The sequence below is a fragment of the Peromyscus maniculatus genome, chromosome 20 (genome assembly GCF_049852395.1).
Source record: "Peromyscus maniculatus bairdii isolate BWxNUB_F1_BW_parent chromosome 20, HU_Pman_BW_mat_3.1, whole genome shotgun sequence".
Lineage (NCBI taxonomy): Eukaryota > Metazoa > Chordata > Mammalia > Rodentia > Cricetidae > Peromyscus > Peromyscus maniculatus.
Genome location: NC_134871.1, coordinates 27,968,928 through 27,987,077, shown reverse-complemented (window position 1 = coordinate 27,987,077; position 18,150 = coordinate 27,968,928). Strand labels below are relative to the sequence as shown.

The window sequence follows — 18,150 nt, the reverse complement described above, 5'->3', positions numbered from 1 at the left end:
AACACCATAAGCAAAAAGAAGTCACTAAGATTTGGGGCATGTTCCAATGGTACACCAATTCTTCATAATGGATGCCCAACATAACGGGCAGGGGGCCAGCAACGTCTGAAAAAGACACTTGGAAACTCTTATCACAGCCCCAAGTTCACGCTGGTCCTCTTCCCTTGGTCAGGCCCCCCATGAATTCCTGGCACCAGCTAAAAAGGCAAACCACTGTTCCCCAGCAATGATTCTACCACAAACAGCACAGGGGGCCACCTTGCCTGCTTGGGCGGGGGTGATGTCCAAGGTGTGCTGATAGAGTTTGATTAGGAGTGTGACAGCCTAAACTGAGATAGAAAGAATTGGCCCTTTGTTAAACTTCATTCTGGTTTTCAGAAAGGCAACCCCAAGCTACTAGATAAAGCTCCTTACATTGTTCCCTGTGCTGAGAAAGCCATGGTGGAGAGGCTGAGGGGGATGGAGAGCTGAGCCAACACACACACACACACACACACACACACACACACACACACACACACACACACACACACACACCGGTGCTCAGCACACACAGATCCCAAATGTGGGAATGCTATGTGATGATTTTATGAAATATAAAAGTCAAATGAATTTTTCATGAAGAAGTTATCTTCCCAAGATGCAATAATGGAAAATTCCTTTCAAGAACTGGTGTTTAGACCTCACAAAAATGCGCGGCAAATTGCATTGTGATTTATTTGTCAATGTTTTTATAGGTTAGGCGTTACTTTCTACCCCACAGCTGGAGTCAATTTTTAATATTTAAAAGTGGAAAGAAAGCAAAACCTAAACACATCCAGAGCTGTCTGTTTTAGATTGAGCTTTTCCCAAACAGTGCTGTTTAGAACTGACCCCTGAGCATGGTCGGTCAGCTGCCAGCTGGCGCTTACTTCTCTGCAACATAGCATTAAAATACCTGGGCCTGGGCACATTGCACACAAGACCTCCTAAATTGTAGCTGGTGCGTCTGGTGTTTATAACCAATTTCAAATGCATGTAGCCTGTCTGCCCTCTCGACTGAAGAAAGAAAAGTCTTCTTCTTTCTTCTGGATTGCCCTTCATGCCCCTAGCTCAAGGTGCTGTGAACACAATTTTCAGGTCCAGTGGTTTCTGGCCCCAGTAGATGGCTAGGTGAATGGGAATCCCACCAGTGCCTCCTTTATTTGTATGTAGCATACCACCCAACTATATAAAAGCAAGCTGATTCCTCCAGACTTTGAGCCCCATGAAGTCTAGTCTGCAAGCTACTGAGCTCCCATCTTCCAGGCTTCCAGGTAAAATACTATGCTGGCTTTGCACTTAAGGGCTCATAGCAAGGATTCAAAGCACACAAAGAAATCAAGCCTATGTCCCTAATCCCGTTGCTTGAGCCAAATCTACAGGCTTTAGTGTGGGCCTCATCCCATTATGTGAAAAAGCATTTACAAAATGAGACCGGGTCTTTGCTTTGTGAGACATCACATAATAGTCCCAGCAGCACTGTGTGTGTGCCTCTGTGCTTAGCTCATCATGCTTCATGCTCCATTGTAGCCTCTACTTAGGAAGCCATTAGGCTGGCACAGGCCATTGCTAAGGGGGGCATGTATGTGCTTACCAACTATGGATTCAGTAACACACAACATCTGGATGGAGAGAAAACAACCTTAATTGTGACCGACACAATCCTTTTGGGTAATGTGCTTGGTACCCTTCTGATGAAGGGAGTGTTTCTCTTGCTCTCTCCTCCTTTCTTCCTCTTCAGTCTAGAGCCAAGACCCACAGGAGGAGTTGGTTTGTTTCCAAACGTGTGCATCGGTCTTGCTGACCCTGCCAGTCAAGGGCCCCGATGCTGCTGACACCACCCCCCAGTCAGGCTTTGAGAAGCTCCAATCACTTCATATAGACAAAACTTCAGGTTGGAAGGAGCCCCCTCTGTAAAGCATGGAGTTGTCAGATGTGCAAGAATTTGGGGATCAGACTCAGCTACTGTGCCTCACTTCATATAGACAAAACTTCAGGTTGGAAGGAGCCCCCTCTGTAAAGCATGGAGATGTCAGATGTGCAAGAATTTGGGGATCAGACTCAGCTACTGTGCCCTTTCCCTGGGAAACTTACTCAGAGCCCTCAACAGACACAGCATCCCCAGGAGAATCCCTTCAGCACTATACCCCAATTCATAACCTCAGTGACAGAACTGATGATAAGGAGTGACCATTCCTGTTGTAAAAGGCTTTCTCGTGTCACGGGGAAACAACTTGCCACAGATTTCCTTTTAAAAGCACGCATTCGAAGACCACTCCCACATGTAATTTGATTTAACCCCCAAGTCTTCATAAACACAGCTAACCGGCATTAGAACAAGATACAGGGGCAATCACAACTAAAGTGCAGCAGACCTGCCCGCCAGCAGGGGGAGCTCTTCCTCCTGGTTCAGGCTCCCACCCCAGTTCTCCAATGGTCCACCCTAGAGCTCAAAAAAAAAAAAAAAAAAAAAAAAAAAAAAGGCTTGCCCTTAAAGAGTAAGGACAGAAGCTGGCTGTCCAAAACAACCGAAATAGAGGGGGTTTGTACTTTACCCCAAGGGCAGGGGAGAGCCACTAAAGGATTCTCAGAAATGAGTGGCTTTGTATTGAGGCATCCTGTCTTTTTTGGCTCAGGGTCTGGCCTGCTTCAGGAATCCACCGAAACAAGCTACTTGGCACTGAACGTGATGCTGTTAGAAAGTTAATGGGCAAGACATCCTGAGAAAGGGCTTGAAGATAAGCATCAGGAGGGAAGTACACGGCCTCCAGAGAAACCGAGAAAGGCAGAGCCACCCCTGAGCTGGACCGCAGTGCGCGCACAATGCGTGCATGGAATCCAAACACGGTCCAGAGACCAACAGCTCAGAGAAGCAAATGAGAAGTGACTTTTCTGAAGAAAGAGCTGGGGAAATGGTATTTCCTTCCTGTGCTGAGGAACAAAGTCAAGATAGTCTGGGGAAAAGACATAAGCTCCCAAGCGCACTGACTGGACGCCGTCCGCGAACAGCTGTGGAGTGGAGAGTGCAAACACGTCCTGACTTCAGACTCCCAAAGGCAGAGGAACCAAGAGAAAGTGATAAAAAGGAGAAAGCAGTGTCTTCCTAAATGCTTACATCAGAACCAGGCCACTGTGATCTCCTTCGGTGGTGACTGTGTTTGGCTTCTCTGGCTAGATCCTCTCCTGGGCCCACGAGGCATCCAAGAGGATCTTTTGAATCTAATCTACTTGGATTCCTTCCGGCCCTCCCGCTGCCTCCAAGCTGGAGTCCTAATTCTTTAGTGATTTGGGGCCCTCCAGACTCTCACCCCTTCGGCCTCCGTGTCTCAGCTCTTGCCCTTTCTGCTAAGTCTTTCGGAAAATCTTGCAGCGTTTTGCATGATATTTTGTTTGTGTTTTGACAAATAAATCTTGTCTGGAGATCCGAGGGCAGAGCTAGCTATTAGTTAGCCACAGAGGCCAGGCAGAGGTGGCACACACCTTTAATCCCAGCACTGGGGAGGAGGAAGCAGGAAGATCAAGAATTCAAGGCCTCCCTGGCTATGAGAGATTGAACCAGTCTAAACGAGAAACAGAGCCTGGCAGAGTGGTCCAGGCCTTTAATCCCAGGACTAGGGAGGTGGAGACAGGAAAACAAGGTGGGTGGAGACAGGATCTGGTCCATTCAGTCTGAGGATTCCTAGAGACAGGATGCCTTGTCGGTCTTAGATTTCGTAGAGGTAAGAAGTCTCTAGCGTCTGGCTGCTCTGCTTCTCTGATCTATTAGCGTGACACACACACGCCCCGCCCCGCCCCGCCCCGCCCCGCCCCGCCCCGCCCCGCCGCCCCGCTATCTGACTCCGGGTTTTTATCGAAGAGACTAGTTAGGATGGCACTTCAGCAGCAAGCGTTCCGTCCTCAGAGGTGCTGCGGCCGTTCCTTCCGCCCTGCTCCTGCTTGGATGCTGTCAAACTCGACTCCGAGGGCCTCCCAGGAGCTGAGACCCAGACACGCTCTCTCTCCTCTTGGTGCTGCCGTGGTTTTGTTCTCTCACTGTATCTCTTTCTAGTCCCTCCTTTTCCTAGTTATCCTTCAGATATTGAATTATAAATTATTTCATATGGAAGCCTTTCCTGAACCCACAAGAATGGAAGGGACACCCTGCTCTCTCCTACACCACCCTATGCTTACTCCTCGTGGTTCATTTGTATAACTAGCTACTGGCCCCCTCTAAAGGGTAAACACAAAGGTGAGACCTTCTTTGCTGTGTCCCCACGCCTAGTCCTGCACCTGTCACACAGCTCAAATAACACTTCTTGAATTAAGACTTATTATTAACAGTTTGGCCTGTGAATGGTGAATGGCATTCATTGTCGTATGTTATCTGGCTGCCCTGTTGCACTGTAAGGGATAGTCTTCCTTCCCTGAGGGCTCCTGCCCATCATACACAGTCACATTGCTTTAATGTTATATGGTATAGCCATTTCCAGGTTATGAAGGCATTATCTCTGTTTAAATGGACACCAGGGCAGAGTAGTCAAAGCTCCTGGTTCACTAGCATTCCAGCAACCAGACAGTTTTTGTTAACAGGCCAGTTGGCAAAAGCCATGCGCTGTTAATAGTTACTTGTGTTAATGTGACCAAAAGGTCTGAAATAAACCATTTAAAGAAGGGAGAGTTTATTTTGGCTCACAGTATCAGAGGGATTTCAGCCAACCGTGGTGGCAGAAGGCACAGTAGAGTCCGTGGGAGTGGAAGAGCATGGTGGAGACTCCGAGCATGATGAACCAGGCAGCAGAGGGTCAATGGCTCAGAACCAGGAGCCAGAAACGACCTTGAAAAGCCTGCTGCTAGTGCCCTCCTCCATCAGCCTTACAGACATTCTCCAGCCCTCCCAAATAGCAACGCCATCTGGGGGGAAACTTCAAAACGAGCTGGGGAGGGGAGCACTTCAATCCAAACCATAACAGCATACATGAAAACATGTTCTGGACTTTTATGTAAAATATTTAAACAAATAGAGACCAGCAATTTCTAAAACATCTTCCAGGCCTGTCAGAGGCTCACTGAACAACTTACGTCCTCCATCCCCACAGCATCCACACTCTGCAGGACAGTGGACCGGGACAGGGCATTCTGATGACCTGGTCAGACTCACGTGGTCTCAGAAAACCACAAAGGGCAGACAACCAACTGTATTCATCGCACTAAATGCCCTTCCCAGTCACAGCGGATTGTCAGAGAGGTCACTGGTCTCAGTTTGAGTGTTCGGAGATGGCCAACACCCTTGGTGGTGGGAGAACCACTTCCCAGGAGCGTGAGACCCACACATCCTTCAATCTACACCCCACTTCTTTCTCATAGTGTGAAGATGTGAGTGCAGACACGTGGACACAGCTGTCTTTTAAAAACTAGCCATGGCCCCCACTACATCTGAGGTATGGCTGAAGGCGTAGGCCCTGGAGGGAGGCTGCCTTCCTTTTCCTAGCTCGTGGGCTCGGACAGCTGCCCTGACCTCTCAGTTTGTTGTTGAGAGGATGAAATCAGCTAATGAAGATCAATGTTACAGTAAAGATGCGCTCTCTTTATGGTTGTGCCGACAGCGGTGAAGAGACTTCATTGTCCACTTGAGTTACCACTTCCAGCTACCCCGCTGTGGGGACAGGGACAGAGCAGCACACCTGTGCACAAGGCGTGCCTTGCATGGGGACATGGGTGGCACTGGAAGGGCATGCTGGCTTCCAGGAGAGGCCTCGACCTAAAGCAGTTCTGCTGGTCGGATGTGACTGCCGCTGTAAGGACCAGCCTTCAGCATGTGGCACTGTGGTTCTGGAACCAAGGGCCCTCCAGTGGGCTCCCCTGATTCTTGGCTCAGGTCACACAAGTTGAACCCAAGCCCGTCCCAAGGCTGTGGTGATCTCAGCTCAGTCTTCACTGCCAGCCTTTGTCCTCCGGAAGCTGGAACCTGCTGTGAAGCTGCTGCACAAGCTCCTGGGGGAATCAGGCCGCTTGGATTCCAGGTGGCAAACTGCCCTCTGTGGAGGACTGCGCCAGTGTGTCTTCCTCACAGGAGGAAGGTAGATTGGCTCAGGGAACAGTGTTCTCAGAAGAGTGGAGAGAGTGGTGTGAAGGGATTCAGACCCTGTAAAATCAACCTCCTTTAGAGAGAATACAGACAGTTTGGGTGCAGACGGCTCAGCGGGAAGATGGAGAGAATCAAAGATGTGGCTCCATGGCTCCAGTGCAGCGCTCACAGGACTCGTGGAGCTTGCACGCGAACGGAGAATGAGCTCTTTCCCAAGAGCACCCGGGTGGTTGATGGTGCCCTGTCGGCATACCCTGCCTCAAAGCTGAGCTTGGGTGCTATGGCCACCCTGTGGCCTCCACTTCATCATTAGACCTGTCACAGCTCCCTTCTAGAGGTCAAGACAGAGGACATTCTTTCAGAGATCCGAAGTGGTGGGGGCACTTTGGGTCAAGTCTGCATTCATCCACATTCTGCCGACTTTCCCCAGAGGCTGTGTGTAGAGACTGGCAGCCATGGCTTCTGTCACACAGGCTCCTGTGTTACAGTTCTAGAACACGGAGTGAGGACACAAAAGCATGCTGCTTCCACCTGAGTTACCATGACACCATGTCACAAAATGTGACTTATTTCTAGCTGACCTCACCCCTGCATCTGCTCCTGCAGCTGGGCACCTCAGCAAACGAGAAGATGGATGGCCTGCAAGTCAAAAGTGGGTCAGCAAATTCTGCAGAAAATGACCGGACAAGAGTTAGCTATCATTTTCTAGAAAGTTCCTATACGGCTACTCTCAGTAATATTCTCTTACACACACACACACACACACACACACACACACACACACACACACACACAAATTTTGTTTACAGTCCAAGAGAGACACATACATTCTTAATATATACCCCACCCTCATCACAAACAACTCCAAAACTCTAAAAACCTACACATGCTCGTAAATAGAACACCCTTAAATGGAGCAGAATTTCCAAATATCCATGAGTCACACAGCTAAAATGTCCCCTGGGGAGCCCAACTTGGCAGCATACATTTTCCTATTAAGAACTGAGTTTAGAGATTTTTCATGGCATCCAGCTCAATGCCAGGATGAGCCCATCTGTGTGTAGTGGGGAAGTTGGCAGTCGGGCGAGCTGGGAGGCCAAATGCCACACCTTTCACCTGGTGGAAATACACACACCGAAGCCACTCAGCAGAATAATGAACTGTCAGGCCCTGGAGTAGAACGCACATTGGCTAAGGAAGCAGGGACCCTGTTCTAGCACGAGCTCTCCTTCCCCTACCCTCTTCACCTGGGAGCACGTCTGCCTTCAGGGGGCCTGTCCTCATCTCCGAAAGGCCTGGGAGCACGTCTGCCTTCAGGGGGCCTGTCCTCATCTCCGAAAGGCAGAGGCTAGACTAGACAGGCAGAGCTGAACGTGTTTCAGGTGGTGTGTCTGAGGTTCACCTAAGACACGCCCCCCCACCTCATTTGAGCATCTTAGGTTAAGAGTCACTACGTAAGTGTCCCAGCCAAAAGAGAGTCTGTGGATTCCTCCCTTCCCAGCTTCAATCATGGCTAACCCAGGAAAACTCTAAATTCAGACACCTCGCTAGACACTAGAAACATGGTGATGGTCATAGAGTACTCAAGGGCCAGGACACGGCTTCGGGGCTGTTCCTCATTCTCTGGTCTAGGGCAAGCCAAGAAGACCTCGCAGGGATTGCCTAGAGCTGAAAGAAATCTTAATGAGTGCTTTTGTCTGCTGGAGAGCCACTGAGGGAGGCAGGCAGCCTGGGGTCCCTGATGTATCTCTAGCCTGCCCAGAAGCATCTCCAGACAGCCTGGAGCCTGGTTAGGGGCACAGACAGCTGCTCCCTGTGGGGTCCCAGGCAGCCTCAGGCTGAAGGGTGGTCTTGGCCTAGGATCCTGCAGATGCTGTCTCACCCACAGCGCTTGCATCCCCACCCAGCTTCCCATCAGCTTCCTGCTCGTTCCCACATCTGTGCTCTGGAAACCATGGCTACCCACGACTCGCACTTGGAGGAACACATGGAGCTTTTAGCCGTTTGCTGCTACTGTCTACTGCTCCACCTGACTCCCTTGTTCCTCCTTTGCCCTTCACACTTGGCTCATGAAGGGGCCAGTCTCTTCAAGAGTCTCAGCAAGAGCCCAGATTCCAAGCAGTATTTCCCCCACTTTGGTTTCCATTTCCTTAACAGTGATCCTGCTTCAGGGATCTCCTCCTCACACCCCCACCCCCAACAAAACCGTGTGGCTCTTGCTCACTAACTTCACGACTTAGAGTCCTCTAAATCCTTTAGTTATCTGGCTGCTTGTTCCTTTTCCCCATCCGCATGCCCTTGGCCCGGCTGTGGTGGTGGTTTGTGTCTGTGGACTACATATCCCATGATGCCAAGGTTCTTGCTTTCATTTGAGTTCAGCCAATGGGAAGCATAGGAAGAGGCTTGCGCTGGGAAGGTGTTTAGTTTCTCTCTTTGGTGAGATCTCTGGTTTTGAGCTGAGGCCTCGTGTGACTCCACCACGCATCTCTTCCTCTAGAGTTTTTGTTCTTGCTGACCATGGCCAGCCTCTCTCTCCCGCACAGCCTTTCGCCTTACAGCGTAACTTACATTTTCTTGCTCCGGGCACTCCATCATGCTGTGTCTCCCACAGTTCTTAGGAAAGCATTCTCTGAGTCTTCGGAGGTAAATTCTGCTTCCGGTTGCCCCACACTGATGGAATAGCCCTCCAGCGTTTGTTTCAGAGTTTGAGGCTCCATCTTAGAAGTACTTTGCTCTCCACACCTGTGCACCAGAAGTTCTCGAAGGGCCCCAGACAGGCTAGATGCCTGGATAGAGCCCCTGAGCGGCCTTGGGGAGAGAGCGAGGCAGGATGAACTGACCCCTCAGCACCAAAACGCCACTTCTGTGATCGGTGGAAACGTCCCTGAAAAGTTGACAAGAAGCAGGCTCTGGAAGGAGAGAGTAACACAGAGTCACCTCAGCTTTAAAACTTGTTCAAATTCATTTTTATTTGCACGAATGTTTTGCTTGCATGTGTGCATGTGCACTAGGCTTGTGCCCGGACCTTCAGAAGCCGGAAGAGGATGTCAGATTGCCTGGAACTTGAGTTACAAATGGTTGTGAGCCACCATGTGGGTGCTGGGAGCTGAATCCCAGCCCTCAGCAAGAGTAGCCAGTTCTCTTAACCATGGACACCTCTCTCCACACACACACCCTTTAAAGGAAAAACAAAACAACAGAACACATGAAGAATTAATATACCTGCCATTTTAAATTAATGAAGACTTCAAAATTTTTATTTCAAATCTTTTTCAAAGAGAAATAAAACATTGCAGAGCCAAGATACCCATGTCCCTGCATCAGTACCATTCCTCTCCATCTTTAGAGTAAGTACGATGGATTCTATGTGCCCCAGGCCATATCTTTATATTTTCACAACACATATATAGGTTGGTAATGTATAACACTGTCATACGTTTTTCTATTGTGCAAAAAATGATACCATCTTATACACATTGTTCTGTCACTTGCTGTTCCCATTCAGCATTGACTGTTCAAGGTCTGGCTGTATTGACACATGCAGAGTGGATCCATGCATTCTAGTGACCCATAATGTGGATCCCCCATTGTCTGTTAGCTCTGTCACGAGGATTTTGGGACTTCTTCCTTCCTTCCTTCCTTCCTTCCTTCCTTCCTTCCTTCCTTCCTTCCTTCCTTCCTTCCTTCCTCCCTCCCTCCCTCCCTCCCTCCCTCCCTCCCTCCCTCCCTCCCTTCTTTCTTTCTTTCTTTCTTTCTTTCTTTCTTTCTTTCTTTCCTTCTTTTCTTCACTCATTTATTTGTGTTTTCTACAAGCAATGCTTATAAAACTCATTTGAGAATTTCTCTCAGATTTCCCGGAAGTAGAGAGTATGTACAATTACCACTTTATTAAATTTCTTCAAAAGATGTTCTCTAGACTGCTTTTACCTAGTGGTCAAACTCCTGTTTCCCTACATTTTTAACAATACTTTGTTTTATCATCATTTTCTATTTTCACCAAGTTGAAAGTATACAATAGAATTTACTTCTTTAAATTAAATACCAGCCCTAGCTTGTTGGTAAGGCCCAGGCTTTCTTTATGTGACTCTTGGACATTTAATGTTCTTGTGTGGATCACTGGCTCATGGGCTTTACAGGTTTTTTTTTTCTGTTAGGCTCTTTATCCTTTTTAAAAGTTGGCTTAGGGAACTTTACATGTCTTAGACATAAATTTTTATGATATACTGGTTACTTTATTTTCTGGTTTTAAATTTTAACATTTCGTTTATGATTTCTGATTTTAAAGTCCTCAAATAAATCCTTTCTTATCTCTATGTCATAAAAACACTGTTGCACATTTAGGTCATTAAGCCAGCGGAGTTTATTTTTGGTGTGAGGTAGATAGTCTAATTTTTTCCACATAGGCAATGAACATTCTTATTCAATGGTTCACAAGCTCCCCTGTAATTTATAATGTCTCCGCTATCACACAGCTCCAGTTTCTGTGGGCTCTATTTATGGATTCCTATTCTGTTTTATTGATGTATGTTTCTATCCTCACCATGCATCCCCTTTCCTGATAATGGGAGATAAAACCCATAGCCTTCCTGTCTCGACCACTTCCATCTCCTTCCTCAGCTTTTGCACACACATCACTAGAGAAAGCTTTCCAAGAACCCTCATTGTTCACTGGTTGTCTGCTGTGTGCCAGGCAGCATGCTAACTGTACGTGTGCTATCGATCCATTCCTAACAATTCTAATAAGATAATCCCTGTTTTTCCAGTCCGGCCCCTGAGGCTCAGCAGTTGAGTAATTTGCCTGTGTTCCACGGCCAGGAAAAGATAACACAGGGGCTGGAGTCCAGTTCTGTCCATCTTGGGGTGTTGGTAGCATTCCATTTCCATTTCCTAGCCTTCAAGATCTCCACACCCTTCTACTGGTAGAATAGGGATATTAATCTTTCCCTCTGGTGTTGTCATAGGGACCATGCGAGACCAGACGTATGAAAGCACTTGACACAAGCCTAACCCATAACAGGTGCCCCGCCAGCGCCAGCTAACAGGAAGCAGCAGCAGCAGGAAGGGTGCTGGTGAAACTGAGCAGGAAGACACTGAACATCGGATTTTACCAAGTTGACTTACACCGCCTTTTAAAATGATCTTTAGACAGCCTCCTCTTTGCCCTGCTTCCTAGGGACAAGAAGACTGTAAGAGCACAGTCTAAGGACCAGAACCTTTGGAACCTCCTTTATTTCATGACTGACCTGGGAGGCTGAGAGCCAAGCTCTGTGCTTGCCCAGAAAACCTGATGAATAAAAACCGGCTATCTCTAGGCACTCAGAGCTGGAGGGGTATCATCCTCCCTGTGTAGGTTGCCTCCCTATCCCTTTAGTGACTACCATGGCAACAAAGCAACCTGGAGCCCTTGCTCTGAAGAGGAAGGTGAAACACCACAACCTTTCCACAGCTCACTGGCTAATGGAAACCACACTGATGAAGGAAGCTGATGGGCTTGCAAAATGCAGCACCAGCCTGTAGGCCGCCTTCTGTGCTGGAAGACTATGACCGTTCACAATTTTCTTGCTAATTTAAGTTTTTAATAGGAAAAGCAAACACACACACCGCAAGCACACACACACACACACACACACACACACACACACACACGCACACGCACACACACACGCACACACACACACACTGCCCATGCTTACTCTGTTTCAGAAGCAGCGGGCCGTGTCCTATGTTATTGGCTTTCTCTGACTCCTCCATGCACATCTGCACTGTGTCATGGACAGCTCCACCAGGCCCCCCCCCCCAACGCCCTGGGGGCACTCTGCAGGGGTCAGAATAACAGAAAAACATCACTGGGAAGGACAGCACACCCTTTCCCTTGTTTGACTTGGAAATTCTTTCTGAGTCATGTAAGAAGCAATATGTTGAATCCTAGAAGAGGTGAAAATGACATCAGGTTAGGAAAGAGAACCCCAAAGGGCAAAGCCTGTTTTCCTCTGCTGGGGTCTGGCTGAGAGCATTTGAGGCAGCTGCTGACGGCGGTAGGATTCTTTTGAAGGTGGCTGATTTGTAAAGGGCAGGGCTCTTTCTTTATATTGTACAGTTTCCCCCAACCGAGTGGGGACCCTGGACCTCATAACCTTTCCATATGGTTGAGAGGAAAAGAATAACATTCAACTTCTGTTTAAGATTAAAGGAGTTTGAAAGAGAATGTGTTCTTTGGAGGGGCTCAAAAGGACCCTCATTCCCTGACATACTAACATGGTAGCAGTTTCCTCTTCCTACAGCAAACATATGAGCCATGGACACACCCAGGAGTAGGCCAATTCCAGGGAGTGACTAACTACTGTGCCCTTTCTCCATCACTGAGACCTTCCCAGGATGCAGTAAGTCCCAGTAAAAGATCGGAAGAGTAACTAACTCATGATGGCCATGGATAATTGTGATGTGCCTCATGTCTGATGATGCTGTATGGACTTCTAGCCCTCATCCTGACCTTTGCTTGGTTACTGTGTTGGTTACTTTCCTTATTGCTGTGGCAAAATGTCTGACACAAACTGCTTAAGCAGGGAAGAGTTTATTTGGGATCCTGTTTTGAGACTGTACTCGTCATCATGGAGGGGAAGGCATGGTGGCCAGAGCTGCTTTAGCTGTCCGGCAGGAGCATGAGGCAGCCGGTCACATTGTATCGGCAGTCAGCAAGCAGCGAGAGATGGATGCTGGTGCTGAACTGGCTTTCCTCTTTCTCTTTAGTGAGGGCCCCCAGCCCAGGGAACCATGCTGTCACTTTCAGGATGGTTCTTCCCTCCACAGTTAAAGCTCCCTGAAGCACAGTCACAGATGTACTCAGAGGTATGTCTCTTTGGGGTGTTAGGATCCTGCCCTCACTCCCACATATGTGCAGCTTTGGGTCTTGTGTCTTACATCATCAGTGGGAGCCGGCAACTACATACCCACCTTAAAAAGCTGAACTTGGACCCTCATCCTCTCTCTCTGTGCTTTCTCTCTGTTCCTGCTCTGCTCCTGCCATCTTCCTTTCTCTCCAGGCCTGGCTCTCCTCCCTCTTCTCCCTCCTTCTTTTTAATGAAGCTCTTTGTAACTCTGGTAGTCGTGGCCATGGCCGTGACTTTTCCGCCAGTAACCAGAGCCATTTCTCATAACCATCAAGGGGTGTCTGTTAGGTTCAGTCAAGTTGATAGTCAAGATTAGCCTTAGTAGGGGACTCCTTTTGTAGAAGGGTGAGGTTGGATTGCTGTGCTCATGGGTGGCACCAGCACCCTCCGGGTCCAGATATGTATGCTACATCTTGTGACACTGGGAAGTCTGAGATCCCTGGAAGGGAACATGTTTCAGAAGCTCTGACCACTCCTGCTGGACTTTCCATTTACTTCTTACCCCTTCATTACATCTTCTTCCTCTCCATCCCTTCCCTAAGCTCTGTCCTCAGGGAAAGAAGGGGTAATTATGCACACAATGGGTCTGGAGGACCAGAGAGGAAGAGGAGTCTTTTTTAATGAATGAAGCTGTTGAACTAATCAGGGGAGGTTAGGGGATATAAGCAAGGTGGTTGAGGTGAGGAGTTTGAAATGGCAATTCTGACTACTCTGAAATCTGTTCCGTTGCTGATGCTAGAGCTTCTCTGTTAACAAACAAGTCCTATTGTTAAAACAGCTTTTTCTCCCCCGAAAGTAATGTGTTAAAATCTGGTATTTGGGGGGCCTTGGTGGGAGGAAAGCTCTGGCCCTTTCTGAAGTTCATTTTATTGATTGCAGGATGAGAATACACAAGGTAAAGGGACTTACCAGCTGATGGATGTGAGAGAAGTCCCTGGTAGAGGAAAGAAAATCAGGCTCAAGATTTCAGAAAATAGACTTCATGTGTCCTCCAATTTTGACAAGGGTCAGCCTGCCCTGGGAACTTCCCTGCTGGGAGGAAGTGAGACCCAATAAACAAATGAAAATCAAGGGACCCGGGTATATGCCTTTAATCCTAGGCTGAGGCAGGTGGATCTCTGAATCTGAGGGAGCCTCAGTCTACACTGTAAATTCCAGGTCAGCCAGAGCTAAACAGTGAGACCATGTCTCAAAAAGTCAAAAAGACCCTTGACAGCACTTGCTAGTTCCTAGTCCTTGGAGCTTGCAGCCCTTCAGTGAATAGACGTTGAGGCCCTCCACATTCTAGGCCAGTCGACAAGGGCACTCACTGTTAGTGAGGTGCACTTACCCATCTCTTGTCACCAAATGAAGACTCAGTTCCATAAATGAGTTACATCTAATTGAGTTACTGTCTAAAAGGGGCTCCATGAGAACCCCCAAACAATCTAGGCTGTTGGTTGCTCTCCACAAACTGATGGTAAGACCCTGTTGCTGAAGTCAACACCCACACAACTCATTGAGCACAATGAAGTCAAACTCATGCCTATCTAGAGCCTTCACCCCCACTGACTAGTGTTCAGAGCACTGGGAGATACTTGGCATGCTCCAGAGGAGAAGGGTAGCCACCAACATATCTACAAATCCTTCAGTGTACAATTGTGTGCTGTCTGCAAGATGTGCTAGTGCAACAGTGGCACAAACTTGTGGGAGGAACCAACCACATTTGGTTGGATTTAAGGCCCACTCCATGAGATGGAACACCTCCTTGACACTGCTCAGGTGGCAAGAGCCTGAGACTAGATAGGCTAGGGACCTAGGAGAAAGCCAAATACTACTGTTGTGTTAAAGGAATGTAGCCATACAATGACTTCTAACTACATTCTGTTACACTTACAGAGCAGTGTCACGTTCAACCATCATCAGAGAAGCTTCCTCCTGCTGTACATGGGAATAAATACACAGACCCACAGCTGTAAATTATACAGAGAATGAGAAACCATGGAATACTCAGTTCTAAATGTAAATGTCTCCATCAATTTCCTTCCCCTGTGGCTCAGGGAAGCCTGTGGAAGAGGAAGTGGAAAGATTGTAAGAGGGGATGGAGAACACCATGAAATAAGGTGATGTGGAATAATCCTTCTGTATACTGTATAAATTATGCTATGATTAGTTTAATAAAGAAGTTGACTGGCCAATAGCTGGACAGGATAAGGTTAGGTGGGAGAACTAAACTAAGGACACTGGGAAGAAGAAAGGCAGAGTCTGAGAGGTCTCCAGGAGATGCAGGGGAATCAAGACATGCTGCTGGAGGACAGGTAAAGCCACAGGCCACGTGGCAATACATAGATTAATAGAAATGGGTTAATTTAAGTTGTAAGAGCTACTTAGAAATAAGCCTGAGCTATTGGCTGAGCATTTATAATTATCATTGAGTCTCCATGTAGGTTATTTGGAACTGGCAACCAGGACAGAAAAGTCTGCTAACAAATGGAGTTCCAGTGTAGGGCCAGAATTTCCACATAACACCTAAAAAAAGGATTCTAAACACACAAAAACAGAGTCAAGTGCGGCTTCTTGCTAACTGCCTTTTCTCGGGTAGGCTGTGTTTTCTAGCAGCAAGCAGAGTCACGGTTCCATTAAAAGACAACTTCTTGGTTTGGTGCTAGTGACAGAAATGGATGTGGCTCTTGTAAGAGGCCCTGCTGCTGAACGCTTACATGGGGTTTGTGAGCAGTGGGCGGCATGCTGTGTGGTGGCAGTGTGGACCCCAAACTCCCCAGAGCTGGGGTAGTAAACATGGCTCTCGCACTGGTTCTTCTGCAATGAAGCTAGGCTCTCAGGGAACCAGGCAGGGCCGAGCCAGGCACCAACACAGAGGTGGAGGTCCTAGCCACGCTGCTTAGCAATTTAAAGGCTCGTGAGGTCAGAAAAAGATTACAGATGTGTCCTAAAGACAGATTCAGATGGAAAAAAAAAATCAACTTCTAAACAGGTTAGAGTATGTTTAAAAATGTGCAAAGGCTTGGGAGAGAAAAGAAAAAAGGTATAGATAGTCATAAAAAAGAAATACATAGTTTTAAAATAGTAAATAAAGTCCTTTAAAAGGGAGTAAAGTAATATAAAAAAAGAAAGCCACATAAAGATGGGAAATACACAGAGAGTCTGGATACTGTATGCTATTATGTTCTCTTTGAATTTTTTGGCTTCTAAGAGACACTGGATTATAACAGCTGTTAGATTAAACCAACCTATATATTTTAAAAATATCTTGACTTTAAATTTTAAGTCAAAAGGTATGTTGCTTTGGGGGAGAGGTTATGCTTTTATTTCCACAGGAAATGAGAAGCTGTGATTTTATTCTAGGTTAAAGTAAATCAGGTTTAATTGGGGAAGACCCCCTGAAGTCCTGACAACAGACATAAAAAAATAAACCTAGAAGAACTAGAAGAAACATAACACATAACATATATGCTCAAACATAAAACAAACAAACAAAAACATCTTTAACTGACTTGTACACACCACATATTCATACTTGTCATGTACGTTACCTATAAAAATTTATGTATTTTCAGGACAAGAGGACCAAACACCAATGAAAACTGATGTCCCAGGTGACCCTGCAATTCAAAATGCCTCTGTTACAGTCTCCTCAGAATTCTGCGTTCTAAATAGCTTCAAGGCTGCTTGCTGAGATGGTCCAACCTCACAGACTACTCCAGCAAGGAATTCATTATTATCCCAGTTTTCTCAAGGTTCCCCCAAAGATACCAGCACTCCTAAACAACAGGAAGTAGTCTAGAGAATGACGTTATGAATGTTTGCTATCATTCAAGGGGGGTTGGTTACAAGTTGTTATTGGTAATGATCAGAAAAAAAGCTGAACAAAGGGAATTAGATTCTGGGATCTTGTTCTGAAAAGAAAAAGTGGGGATATAGAAATGATAGAATATAAGGGTAGATTATTGAATCTACTTTAATTCAAAAAACAGCTATTAATCTCAAACTGTTTTACATTGGTATGGATTTTGGTTTATTGATATAAATTTAGAGTTACCTTTACTATACTATATGTATGTTTCTACTCTTGTTTGGGGTATTGTACTTATGCAACTCATTTAAAAATGTAATGTATAGCCGGGCGGTGGTGGCCCACGCCTTTAATCCCAGCACTCGGGAGGCAGAGGCAGGCGGATCTTTGTGAGTTCGAGGCCAGCCTGGGCTACCAAGTGAGTTCCAGGAAAGGCGCAAATCTACACAGAGAAACCCTGTCTCGAAAAACCAAAAAAAAAAAAAAAATGTAATGTATAATTCAGAAATACAGATTAATAGTCATCTATAGTAATCTAACTGATAATCATGTTAGGTATGTTTTCAAGGTCATACACAGATATATTTAGATAGATAGTTTGTCTTCAAACACTTCATAGATCTACAGAACATGGCATTTAAGATGTTTTAATAATATAAGGCATTTTATGACAATGAGACACATCTGCTCCTGGCAGCACCAATCTATTTTAGAGAAGATGATAGCCATCAAAGAAACTCCATATGGACTTTGCTTTATTTATGGCAAAGTTAGCCACTGGACAAGAAAGTGCCCTTACCTCAATTCCTGACAGTATACTGTCCAAACTGGACCAGCAGGATACACACAAAAAAATCAACTTCCAAACTTTGCCAAGACAAGGTAGGATAGTCCTGCTTCTCAGAAAAATCTATCAGATATTCTAGGCCTGTAGATTGAAGATGTTGTCCCAATGTTGCAGAGGAACTTTGGGTGACTGTTCAGGTAGCCAGATGTCCCTGTCATTAGGAAACATTTCACTCTTCTGGGATTTTTGATGGAGTTGAAGACTAGATAGTCACAGTTAAAGTTTTCCTTATTTATGATAAAAGGCAATTAGGTGTAAAACCTTAGACTCACAAAGATAAGATAAATAATAGAGTTCTTTATTTAAATTTGCCAAATACAAATGGACTGTATACTGTAACTATAATTCTTTCTTGATAACTGTTTTGTTGTATATAATTTTACTATGTTAAAGTCAAACCTTCCTTTTTGTATTTAGACAAAAAGGGGGAAGTTCCGTGGAACAATTCTTCTGTATACTGTGTAAATTATGCTGTGATTTGTTTAATAAAGAATAAAGGCAGAACCAGGAGGATCTCTGTGAGTTCGAGGCCAGCCTG

The 18,150-nt window shown here is 46.4% G+C and overlaps 1 long non-coding RNA gene across 1 annotated transcript; it reads left to right on the top strand.

Annotated features, from left to right (window-relative positions):
* The first annotated feature begins 6,650 nt into the window (after positions 1–6,650).
* Positions 6,651–17,021, top strand: LOC143269743 (uncharacterized). Its single transcript, XR_013046388.1, has 4 exons — positions 6,651–6,737; positions 9,364–9,432; positions 14,851–15,074; positions 16,530–17,021. It is a non-coding gene; the product is annotated as an uncharacterized LOC143269743 (long non-coding RNA).
* Positions 17,022–18,150: the final 1,129 nt, after the last annotated feature.